General features: G+C 36.5%; 1 protein-coding gene across 1 annotated transcript in view; it reads right to left on the bottom strand.

Moving 5' to 3' along the window:
• ppp3ca (protein phosphatase 3, catalytic subunit, alpha isozyme) overlaps positions 1-10,346 on the bottom strand; it is a 46,395-nt gene extending 36,049 nt beyond the window's left edge. Inside the window, exon 1 of the mRNA XM_015040042.1 lies at positions 10,294-10,346. The gene's annotated coding sequence lies outside the window, so the exon portion shown is untranslated. The remainder of the gene's footprint in view (positions 1-10,293) is intronic.
• Between the last annotated feature and the right edge of the window lie 2,052 nt (positions 10,347-12,398).

Below are 12,398 nucleotides of genomic sequence, written 5' to 3'. Positions count from 1 at the left end.
TCTATAACTAATACTTTGATATTCTACATATTTAATTGTCTAACTTTCACAACAGTTTAACTGAATACCACTTCCATCAATCAGTCTGTATCTGCATTGGCCGGCCTTTGAACATACAATGAATACAAAATTTGAAGAGTGATTTCCACATTGAGTTATTTATTTATTAAATGACATATTTTGTAAATTGCTGAAATGTTTAAATAAGTATACATACATTTGGCCAGCCTTTCTGTTCCTGATGCAGAAAAGGATCTGCAGAGAACGATGCTGCCCTCACCAAGTTTAATGATAGGGATGGTGTATTAAAGGCAACGTGCAATCTTAATTCATCCAAAGTATAATATTTCATGGAAACCTTCTTCCATTAAGTGGTGCAACAAACAGAATAGACAAATGTTTTACCTGCTTTATTTGACTGCATTGGGCACTGAAACTGGAAACCACGCAATGCGAAACACTGACTGGCTGGACATCAACATCATTTAATGGCCTATTAGTCTAATGAACTGAAGGACAAGCTATAATTATAGTTAACTGAAAAGTGATTAAAAATCAATCTAGTGCAGAATAACTGTAAAACATACTTCCCCTGCAAATAATTTGAAAGTAATTCTCATGAATCAAAGCAATTTGGATCAATTAGCATTCAGATTGAGTTTAGCAGAGTATGAAACTTCTGGCCTGTGGAGTTGGTTCAGCTGTCTGCAAGGGAAATCAGTCAAGGAGAGACCGTCAAAAGTTCCTCAAGATAAGTTTTAGAGGATTCAGCTCAAGCAGAAAATCTAGTCATCTGAACTGAGTTTGTTAAGAGTTCTATCAACGTAGGTCTACAATAGAGGCGTTTCAATCATTCTGTTTTTAGTGTGAAACAAACGTGATACAAACTAAAAAACTTTTTAAAGCTGTCAACAAACGTCATGTGTAATTCTTGCTGATTACTTCACTACTCCAGTTATCAGAATTGGAATGAATTTAAATTAGTTGGTTCCTGTTACCTACCACTGTGGAGTAGAGGCTGGGACCAATACAGAAGCTCACAGCTCCATCCATTCCACAAGCCAAACTAGTTTTAATTTGTGTTTGTTGTGTTTGCAATCATTGTCCTGGTGGAAAATCCAAATGTGTCACCGGTGTGGACTCTGTCATCCAGAACATGTCAGTCCTAAGTACTTAAGAAAAAGGTAACTGGACTTCTGCTTAAGAATATTATTGTGTCCAAGTTTTAAATGTCCCCCATTTGCATTACTCCCAGCAGTTGGCACAGACCCCCAGCATGACACTGAAATTCCTGAAAGCTTGTTCAAAGCCTCACCTTGACTCCTCTAAACATTGTTGTTATATGTTTCAATCTGTCTTTTGTAAAAGTTTTCTCCTCAATACAACTGGCTTTGTCACATAAGTAGTTTTGCATTTCAATATATTTTTTCTTTTCATCCAAAAAGACGTGGGTGTGCCAACAGGATATGAAACATCAATCAAAACTGATCCTTTGAATTCTCTAAATGGCCTCCAACCAAGGTCAAAGGTCAATGAGGAGAATTAGAGGGCAGAGCTCCACCAAGTTACAGAAAAGGGCCATTAACGGTTAGTTCTTATATAAGCAGCATTTCAAATATACAGATTTACATTTTAAGCTGATGTCCGTGTCTTTGATATTTTTAGTTTACTAGTGAGCTGTGAACACGGTTTAACTTGTTTGTCTTATTGGAATAAAACTACCTGAGAAATGGGGGCAGTTGAACCACTGACCTTTCGAAAAAGTCTGCAGGACCCTGGATCAAGACAGATTTTTCAACAATTACAACAACAGGCAAATTTTTTCCATTGCAAAGAAATTAAATGAAAAACGTTCCCTTTGTTACGTGTCATTGAGTTTTGACATTACAGAGCAGTTTTATCTCTAAAGAAGTGGTTTGCACTGTTTTCCTGTGGTGCCAGAGATTGGCATGTTCTGTATTCATTAGGCACACTATTCATTAGGTGACTGTGGGGTATGTTGAATATGTTATAGATTCAGTTCCCCATCACAGTACCATCAGGAATATAGGAAGCTCCTCCATAACACCGAATCTGGTGCCACAATTGGTCAAAGCCCTGACCGCAACCTGTTGGAAATCTTTGGGCTTTGCTTAAGATTTTGCCACAAATTTTCTCCCCACTCTGAGCTTACCAGACACGTGTTAAAACCGTGCACCTGTGTGGTCATTACTGTCAGCCGCAGAACAGCTGCTCTGAAACATGAGGAGGACTTTTCAGAGCTTGTGATGCTTAGTAATTATCGCTCTTGGCAATTAAAGCTGAGACCACAAAGCTGCTTTTGTTAACAGTTTTGAGTTCCGTTTCTTTGCCTTGTTGATTTGCCATTGCACCTGGTATTTCACACACTGAAAGGAGTTTTTCCAACAAGTGTAAAATAGTTTTGAAATGAAATTTAACGGCACCAAAACATTTTTTTTCTCTCCCTTGTTGATATATTTGATGTGTCATAATAAATTCCCTTATTATAGGAAGAACACACAGTGCTGCATTCTGCTCCTTTGAGATTATAAAATGTAAAAAAAATAATAATAAAAAAAAGTACAAAAAAAAAAAAAAGCTGACAAAACTCTCAAGTTTTACCACAGCGGACTAAAATCCCTGCTGCTGTCCAACACAAAGAAACAAACAGGAGCTGAATGTTTTTTATTGAATTTACCCTGGGAGATCAGCAACTGCATCAGCAGGATAGCTGGTTTGATATTTGGAAGCTTTGATTTTTCCTTTTCATTTAAGAATATGAAAGACTCACATGTCACGGTGCAGTGAAGAAAAAGACAGGAAATGCTTTATATAGCTCCAAGAATAGGCATGGACCGAACTACATGTGGAAATCTAAAGAAAAATGAACAACATCTGACTGAAAATTCTGAATTATTCTAATAATTTTTCATATTCTGATGTTTGGATTCAAGATGAATAGCTAACTATTTCTTACAATAAATAGTTATTGTAAAATAGCACCTCCTAAAATCCTGTAAAGAAACAATGAAGTTTGAACATTTTGGCAAATAACCAGATCATTATTAAAATAAAAATAAAGACACTGTTTATTCCCTTAAATAATAACAGAGACTAAATCACTAGGGTGTTCTCTAAGATAATATCAGAAGAGTTTTAATAGAAAAAAACAATTGCTTAAAAACATGAAATGCTATAATGTCTACCACTAGATGGCGCGCTAGCCTTTAATTTTCTTCTCTGCAACGGCTGCTCCGCTGGATCTGACACACGGGGCAGTGTTTGCGTGTTTACTGTGAGTCATGATCATTTGAGAAAGTAGTCACACCATTTAGGTGGCAGTACACGCAGCTGTTGATGTGGCTTTGGCTTCTATTAGTCGTAAAACAAAATAACTTTGTTTGTGTCAAACTGATGAAAGGGTAAGCTGCTCAAGTTTGCTGCTCACTAATGACACCAAAATAAATAGCATTCAGCCTCACCTTCAATAGGGAGAGACCAATTATTCTGTTTTAGCACTGTGGGAAAAAGCCAGCGTCCTGGAGAAAACCCATGCGTGCGGAAGGAAAACACGCAAACCCAACGCAGAAAGATCCCATGTTGAGATTTAAAGTGAGGACCTTCTTGTTGTCCGTCACCGTGGAGCCCTTGTTTCATACAATGCATGAAAGAAATGGTTTCAGCTGTAGACAAAAGGCAGACAGCCCCAATTTCACATTTGATATTCACCTTAATTTAACAAGTTGTTCAAGTGACCTGTTGGCAACCAACATCGTCTGACCCCAACTTGGAAAAAAACCAACAAAAAAAACACTTGGTGGAAAGCAGTCCTGGCATAGCTGTGGGAGGAACTTGCCAGTTGAAAGTCTCTTAATCATTCATAATGTACTTCCAGATCCAGGGATGGTATCAACCAAAAAAAAAAAAAAAAATACTTTTTTCTGTCAGTTCAAGTCCACTCATATGCTTTGAAGCTATGTTAACATAAAACTACAATCACTATTATGTTAGTCTCTATAGAAGTTTATGGAAATGCTCTTAAGAAGTAAGAGTAGTTTAGATAAAGTAACATTTTAGTTTTTTATTCCAACCCTCTAAGTGCTTTAAGAAATGTCAATTTGCAACAGGCTGCATCTTTAGAGCATTCTTCGAAAGCACAAGCAATTTACTCCCAGGTGGAGCCGAGGGGTGTACTTTATGTGCTCACTCTAACAGATGTTGCTCCATGCACTCTTCTGTCCTTTAAAGGAGCTTCATCTGCTGCTTATTTGCAGCTGCAGGACAATTTGCTCCTTGGTCATGTTATAGCTCTACTTTATACCCACATCCATATTGTTTCCTCCTCTCATTTCACACCTCCACCCAAACTATTTTCTTCTACATACTTGGTGCTGTACCACTGAGTATCAAGTTATTTCACTAGGTAGTTACGTCGTATACATCGACTGCTGTTGTAGTTGCTAAGAAATCTTTGGTTATTTCTTTTGGGCAAAAAGGCTTGAAATTCATCAGTTTTGTGTTTGTGTGACCAACCGACCAAATTTTTCAAAGTGTAAAGGTTTGTTGATGATCAACCCTCAAACACGATGAAAAACATTGGTGGCACCAAGCTACAGCATCATCAGGTCAGACAGCATATACAATATGCTACTGTGCTTATTTTACACACAACAAACTGACAAACTACTACAGCTAAAATATACAATAATGATTACAGTTTATTTTGAAAGATGCAAAACTTTGTCAATTCCCTCAGCTTCAGCACACTTCCATCCTCATTCTTTGCCCAGTGGAGGGCGGGTAGGGAATTTCCTCCAGGTGATTTCATTATTCTGTGAACCATGACTTCAGGAAGTTGACTTTAAAAAGAATGAATGGTTAGCAGTTTTCAAAATAAAAGTCAGATAATGGAATTGTGCTTTCCTTACACAGAGCATGATGGGATTCATTCCTGACTGCTTTATGTTGTGTCGTATTTGCCCAATGCAGTAGATTACTGCAGACAGACAGAAGAACAAAGGGTCTTCATTTACTTTTCTATGTTTGCTCCTTAATTTTTTCCTACAGATTTCTTCTGTTTTTGCTTTTTTCGAAAAAGGAAAAAGTGAAAGTGTCCTCTGTGAAAATATAGTTGTCCCTCATAATAAATATTGAATTAACTGTGCTTACCCACATTTTTTGATTGTCAATGGCAGACCATGAGAATCAAGAAATTATAAAATCTGCACATGCCTGATAGGATGAAAGGGGTTAAAACACCATGTCATGCTTTGTAAACATAAACAATATAAAAGTGTAAAAGCAGATAAGAAGCAAAGTCATTGACATTCACCAGCCTGGAAAGATTTAAAGAGATTTCTAAAGATTTGGGACTGCAGCAAACTATAGAACAATTTCAGAAAAACATAGAACAGTGTCATTAAACATTTATGTTTATCTTTAAATGTATCCTTAAGGTTTTGTGATTACTGGAAGTTTCAACCAGAAAGAACACAAGTTAAACACAAATTGACTAAACTTTAACCTAAGAATGGGAATTTGTCTGTAAATAATGACTTCCATTTGATTTACTGTTATAAAAAGTGAAAACGGACCCCACAGACCCAAAGAGCTTGCAAGGGTTAAAGTTCTTTAAAATTAACAAAAATTGCAAAATATAATTTCAGTTTCATGCTGGGGCAAATGTTTCACTGTTAGAGCTGGACTGGCAAGTCAAAACTGGCAGATTACTAAACTCTGACTTAAGTTTAGTCATATTTTACTTAAAACACTGGGACTAAAAGACAACATATTAAAATTAACACTGTTTTTTTTTCAGCCATAGTAGCTGAAATAAGGATCAAAGAAAGTACGAACCAAGGGGAAAGGAACACCGTATACCTACTGGTACTAAATCCAGATGCACAAAGAACAGAACGTAAGAATTTAAAGAAACAAAACACAAAGAAATGAACATATAGCAACTCCCCTTCAACAATAATAAATACAGAGAACCAAATATGACAAGACCAAATTAATGTAAACAGAAAAGGGAAGGGTCAACACTCAGATCATAACGATGTTAGTTATGGGAAAAAAAAAAATATCTAAGAAAAATACTACACTGATTAAAAAAAATACATTTGAACGTTTGAACCTGGAGAAAAGTACTTTCAATACTGAAAAATCAAATTGCAATATTTGTGTCACCTGCTGGGATAAAGCTAAATAAATAAAGGGCACCAGAAAAAAAACAGAAGGAAAAAAAAAAGATGACCAATCTCAAGTCAAATGCCTGCCCCTTTAAAATGTATTTGTTCCACCATGCTACTTCCAGTGGGAGCCACATCCTCTTCCCCTAGTGGCACCAACATTTGAAAACAATTAAAGCGAAAGGTTTTCTTTGGTGATTACTCTTTGCTGACTACGAGTATTCTGTAGCTGTGCTTAAAAAAAGAAGTGTCTCTCGATGAGTTGTGAAATACTCGGTTGCTGGAGCACATGCTCTAAATAAATTTGGGTGTTATTTTACAGAAGATCAGCCAACATGTTGGGTTTGAGACTGCTGGGGGATTTTCTTCGGAAACTTTATTTGCTGCAAAAGGAACAATTTATTGCTGCTAAACTGACAGAATAGTGTGATGACATAAACTAATGTGGTAAAAATGTTGCAGCACAAGTAGTAATAATAAAAGGGGAACAGATTTCTGTAGGGAGAAGAAGAAAAATCAACATTAAACTGCACTTCCAGAAAAGAACCATGTCATTTTAAATGATTAGTGTTGAAAAAGTTCCCGACGTTTTTTTGCAGTAATGGACGAAAGAAAGCTGGTCGCTCCTCGTCTCTCCCAGCTCCCTTCAGCCCTGACGTACCTCTTTTTGGGCCATCATGCGGGGCTTTCCTGCAGCGCTGGTCATGTGTGCAGCTGGGGATGGAGGCCATGCAACGCTAATCCTCCTCCCCGGCTCAGGAAAGTACCGTGCCTGGCTGTGCAGAACGAAAACAACAAAGAGCCGAGTGTGGCTGCAGCCTCCGGGGTTCAGCGCACCCACCAGAACATGTCCAAGAGTCACAGCTTGCTGCTCCTTCCAACCCATCTATCCACGCATGACTCTCCTTTCCTCCCCTGCTGTCTCTTTCTGACCCCCTTTTAAACCCATGAAAGGCACAGATGATTGCAGATTGCAAAGTAAAAAGTCTTCCTGTTCTAGTACAACCGACTAGATTAAGAAGGACAGAATAGAATAGAATAGAATAGAATAGAATAGAATAGAATAGAATAGAATAGAATAGAATAGAAGAAAGACCTTATTGTTTTATAATTTACAGGCATTAGTCTTTAGACATGGCTAAAACAAAGATACACATTTCATGCTTGTATCATGGTTCTTATAGTATAAGCTAATAAAAAGACAAACATCAATGGAAGTATAGCTTATTTTATCTTAAGTGGCTGAAAGGGACAGCATTTTGAGCATGAGTGGACAAATTTACATTAGAAGTAATAAAAAAAATAACAAAGTGATAAGCAAGGGGATTGCATTTACATCTGCAATTTTCTGGAAGTGCATGTTAAGGACCAAACTAATGTGCACAATTTTGTTCCTGTTCTAACATTTTTTTAACTCAGTTTTTTTTTTTTTTTCACACTGGGAGCATGTTTCACCTAACTTGTGCCAGTCACTTCCAGGTTTTGATGATGTCAGCATGGCTGGGAAGTGATCTGAAAAGCCACGGTACATAAAATCTCAGGCAGCTTGAAGTAATACATTCATAAAATAGCTTAGTTTGTCTAGTTGGACTTCTCAGACTTAAAACAACTTTGTGTATATAAAGAGCCACAGTCTTAAAATATTGACTTTTTTATTGCATTTAAGAAAACAGATTAGGTCTGATTTGATTTATTATTTCCTTTCAATGTTGTAATACTAATTTAATCCTTATTTAACCAGAAAACCATCAAGAAAATAATTCTCCTTCACAAGGCTAATCCAGGAACAATCAGTACTTATTTTAGTCTCCCTGAATTTTTTCTTCATGCTATTTTGTCTCTAAGCAAGACAAATTTCTGTAGAGTAAGAGATTGGATAAAGCATGTTCGTATAAAAATATCCATTGATGTTTAATGTCGTTTAAAGGTGGTTGAGGTCAAATAAACTTCCTAAAAATGGCATTAAGCATTTTTACTGAGACTAAATTTTGGCAGAACCTTCAATTTTCTGCCAAGCTCTCAGGCTTTGTAAGGGATTCAGGTCTGATTTTGGGATATGTTTTGCATCATCAACCGACTAATAGACCCAACGATGCATGATTTTCAAATAATTGTTGAACTCCAAGAATTTATTGAAATTTCCAAATAGTATAATTATGTCATGCATTCTCAAAAGGTTTCCAGGGCAATTAGAAGAAAAACTCCCCATAGTTTCACGGATCCTCCGTCACACATGGACTGCAGTGGGCATGAGGTGCATCCCCATATATCCATCCTTTGCCTTACATCACACTTAAATTCTGTGTTTATTCTTAAAAACCTAAATACTGATGTAATTTGACTAAAGCATAAGAGTTTAGCAAACTCTGCATATTTGTGTTTGTGATGGAAGGACAGAAAAAAAAAGGTTTATCATGGTATCACTTTCAAACAACTGGTGGTATGTAGATAGCAGCTAATGGTTGTTATGGAGACTTGGTAAGCGCAACATGCTCTCTGGGGATTTTGAAACCAATCACCCACATCTTCATCTCGCATTGCGCAAGTCAAACTTGGATCCTCGTACGGCCAAACGGGACGGTTCTAAAAGAGATGAGCATCTATCTTGTAATATTCATTCCCTCCAGAAACAGAAATCTGTGGATCAGAAGGAATGATCAGTTTAAAAAATAATCAATCTAAAAATGATTCCATTATATTTAGTTAAAGGTAACTAACATATGTGGCACCAGGGATTTTGTCAATTATTTCTGGAACAAAGGGTCTTCTCATTATTAAATAAATACAGTAATATGCTGGGTTTTTACAAATGTCTCAGTGCAATTCAGCAATAATAATAATAATTAAAAAAAAACTCAGATCTTTTTGAGATGGTCTGAGAAATGGATCATCCTCTAAACATAATCAAGATTTTGAACAACATTAAGAAGGGAAAACATTTACAACCAAACGTTTTTTCCCCCTCCAACTAACTGATCAGTGCTTTAAATCTTTTCATGGAGACCATATTATCAGGGAATGCTGCATAATTCCGGCCTATGTAAATACTCTTTTCCTAAACTTTGTTCAGGCTGATGGTTCAGACAGTAAAGCTCAAAGAAAATGATTTTTTTTTAGAGCGTGAAAAATCTTATCTTACAAACAAATCCAACCACCATAAATGTAGCAACAAAGGTGAGTAATAATGAGTTACTTTTACTCAGTTAAACTTACTTTCAGCCTGCTAACCCGGATTTAACCTTTAGAGGGCAAATAAATGTTTACACCATACCTTGTCAATGGAAGTAGTTTGCATTGTTTATAGTAACATATGTTGGCTACTGTAGGTGTTGGTTTCACAAGTCTTGTTTTGTGATAAACTGCAATTAGGAAACACATACTTCTTGTAATTTTGCCACAATGTTATTTATGTTTTATAAATTGCATTTCATTAGTTGAAGACATCACAATCTGCAAAACTTTCTGTCTGTCTCACATAATAGCTACAGCTTTTTAAAATTTTCACTTCTATTTGAGTTGTTTAAAGTATTACTAAACTCACTTGAATATTTTTTTTTGTCCACTCAAGGCTAATAAGATAAAAAAAAAAAACTTAACTGTACGTTTAAAAAAACATTAAGTTTTTCACATACGTCTGAGTGTGAGATGCAAAATTCAAAAATCCCATGATGATTTCATAGTATTTATGTGCACCTAAGAGTTCTGTTAGGAAACAAAACCACAACAGTATGTGCATATAACAAATGGGTTTTGGGAACTTTAAATGAGATTTCTCTTTCTTTTTTTTTATTCACCTGTTCAAACTATTGAAATAAATTCAAAAACAGAATAAAACATGTTCAGCCATACGAATAAAATGCAGCTTAGAGAGGTTCTATTATTGTACCTAGTTATCTGATCATAAACGTGAAATAACCTTCACTGTAAGTGCGTTCGGATGTCAAATCCCGTGCGTAATTACGCACGCAGTGACTTTTTGACTCCCGTGTTTGCATAGTGAGCCTCATGTTTATGAGGGTCAGAGCGCATTTATTTGCAGGGATGTTTGTTGGCTACGGGCAGAGTTTAGTTGAACACCCCCTCCTCTTTCTCTCCCTCTGGCTCTCTCTCTCTCTCTCTCTCTCTCTCTTGCTCTCTTCAACTGCCGCGATATTTTCCAGCTCTGGAGCCTCAGCCGCGCAGCTCGATCGATTCGCATTGATTGTCCCTGACGAGCTGCTCCACTTTCTAGCCAATGTCAGCCAGTCTGCGATCGGGAAGGAGAGAAATGAAGGAAAATCTCTGCCGCCCTGGCGGTGTCATTTCCACACACTTGGGTTGGCCGCCTGCCAGCAGACAGGCCAGTCGGAAGAAACGGAGTGGAGTTTTGAGAGCTGGATGAAAGGGCTGACATTGTTGTTGCTTTGCGTTTTGTTTTCGGTTTCTCCCCGTTCTCCCTCATCAGGTTCCATAAAGCTACGAGCAGGATTTCATTTGTGCCTCAACTCTGGTTTAATCCACCACCCACCAGACTCCAGCAGTTTCTATTTTCTATTCTTGAATTTTTGTAGAAATTATACATCTGATCCAAACCAAGTTGAATGAAAAGCAACCTCTGGAAAAAAAAAAAAGAAAAAAGTCTAGTAGGCAGTGATCCAATTACTATTAACTGTCTGTACAATTACAATTTTTCATATGAGCACTATGGGCACAAGCATCGGATTAAAAATAAATAAAATCTTACATCCCATTTGCACCTTGAACTTTATTTGAACTTTTCCGTTACATTTTTGCAAATTAAAAAAAAAAATAGTTGATTTCATACATTTTGATTGGTTTGGAATAGAAGTAGCTGGTCAGGACCTCAACTCAAGCAAGAATCAGGACTGCATGTACATAATGCCTCATCTTTGTCATTTTTTAAAAAACGTTATAGTCATTGAAATCCAACTATCTTTTATTGTGAGATTTCTTTTCTCCCAACATGCATCAGTTTGTACCTAACACAGGAAACTTTTGTAGCCGCTTTGATGGCAAATGATTTCATTGAATCATCTGTAACCTTTTCTTTGTCTGTTGTAACAAAATATACTTAAATGACTCTAATAAACAACGTCTATCCGGAGGAGGTCTCTCAGAGTCATTTCTGGTGTGATAAGGAGTCATGTGTCAGATTTTAAAAGCAACTTGTTCCAAAGTAAATATAAACACGGGGTAAAAAAAAAAAAAAAGTTTTCGGGGGAAAAACAAAGTTTGATTAACAAAAGGTAAACAATAACACAGGTTTTGCACAGCTTGTATATTTGTCAACATGTATGGCGTAAATAAAATTACTCTGGATCAAATTCTACCAACCATGTTGTTCAAGCAGCCCCATTATGTCACAACAACAGAAAGTGCTGGGCTTTATTGTTGTCTTTCTTTTTTTCTTCTTTTTACAATAAATAAATTAAATGGTCTTGGCCATTTGCACAGCATGCTTGTGAATTAAAAAAAAATATCTCATTTCCAAGTTGGAAAAAAAAAGATAAGAAAGCCTTTCGACGTTAGAATTTCAAGAGGGAAATCCTGAGTTTCACACTAACCTAATCTCAAACGCCAACATGGCTGTTGTTTAAAAATTGTTGCACAGTTTTTTTGTTTGTTTGTTTGTTTTGTGCTATGAAGTTCTTGCAGTTTGTATCATTCTCAAATAATTTCCAAAGATCAATACATCTAAAACCTCCATTGGTGAACATATTTATTCAGCGTAAGATTGGATAAAATTCAGGAACATATCTGTTAATATAGCTTGTTTTGCTAAAAATAATTAATCTTGTTGCTATGCAGCAACTGAGAAATCTGTCTGATTTGCTGACTTGTAGCTAGAATATGGTTAATTTGTGTTTGACGTTATTCTTACATAAATCTAGTAACTTTAGAGGTAAGTTATGACAGAAACAGCTGCTCAAGTTGCCAAACGTTACACACACTTCAAAAAATTGTCTGAAAGTAGCGCTTCTGAGGTCAAGATATGTAGTGACACTCTGACATCCATTGCTGGATACATGCAGACACATCTACTGTTGTCCATCTCATATAGGACCCATTTGTGCATTTTGATCCCTTCAGGTTTTGATGCATTTAAAATGAATATTCAGAAAAAAAATAGGAAACAGATTTAAAGCCCATAAGGGTCCCACTTTTCATAGAGAACGGTCCTACAACAAGCCAAGAACATGGGGTCAA

Source organism: Poecilia latipinna, unplaced genomic scaffold (genome assembly GCF_001443285.1).
Source record: "Poecilia latipinna isolate Pla-1442-1.1 unplaced genomic scaffold, P_latipinna-1.0 Scaffold30, whole genome shotgun sequence".
NCBI lineage: Eukaryota > Metazoa > Chordata > Actinopteri > Cyprinodontiformes > Poeciliidae > Poecilia > Poecilia latipinna.
Note: the sequence above shows the minus strand (reverse complement) of the source record. Positions and strands in the feature narration are given on the sequence as shown.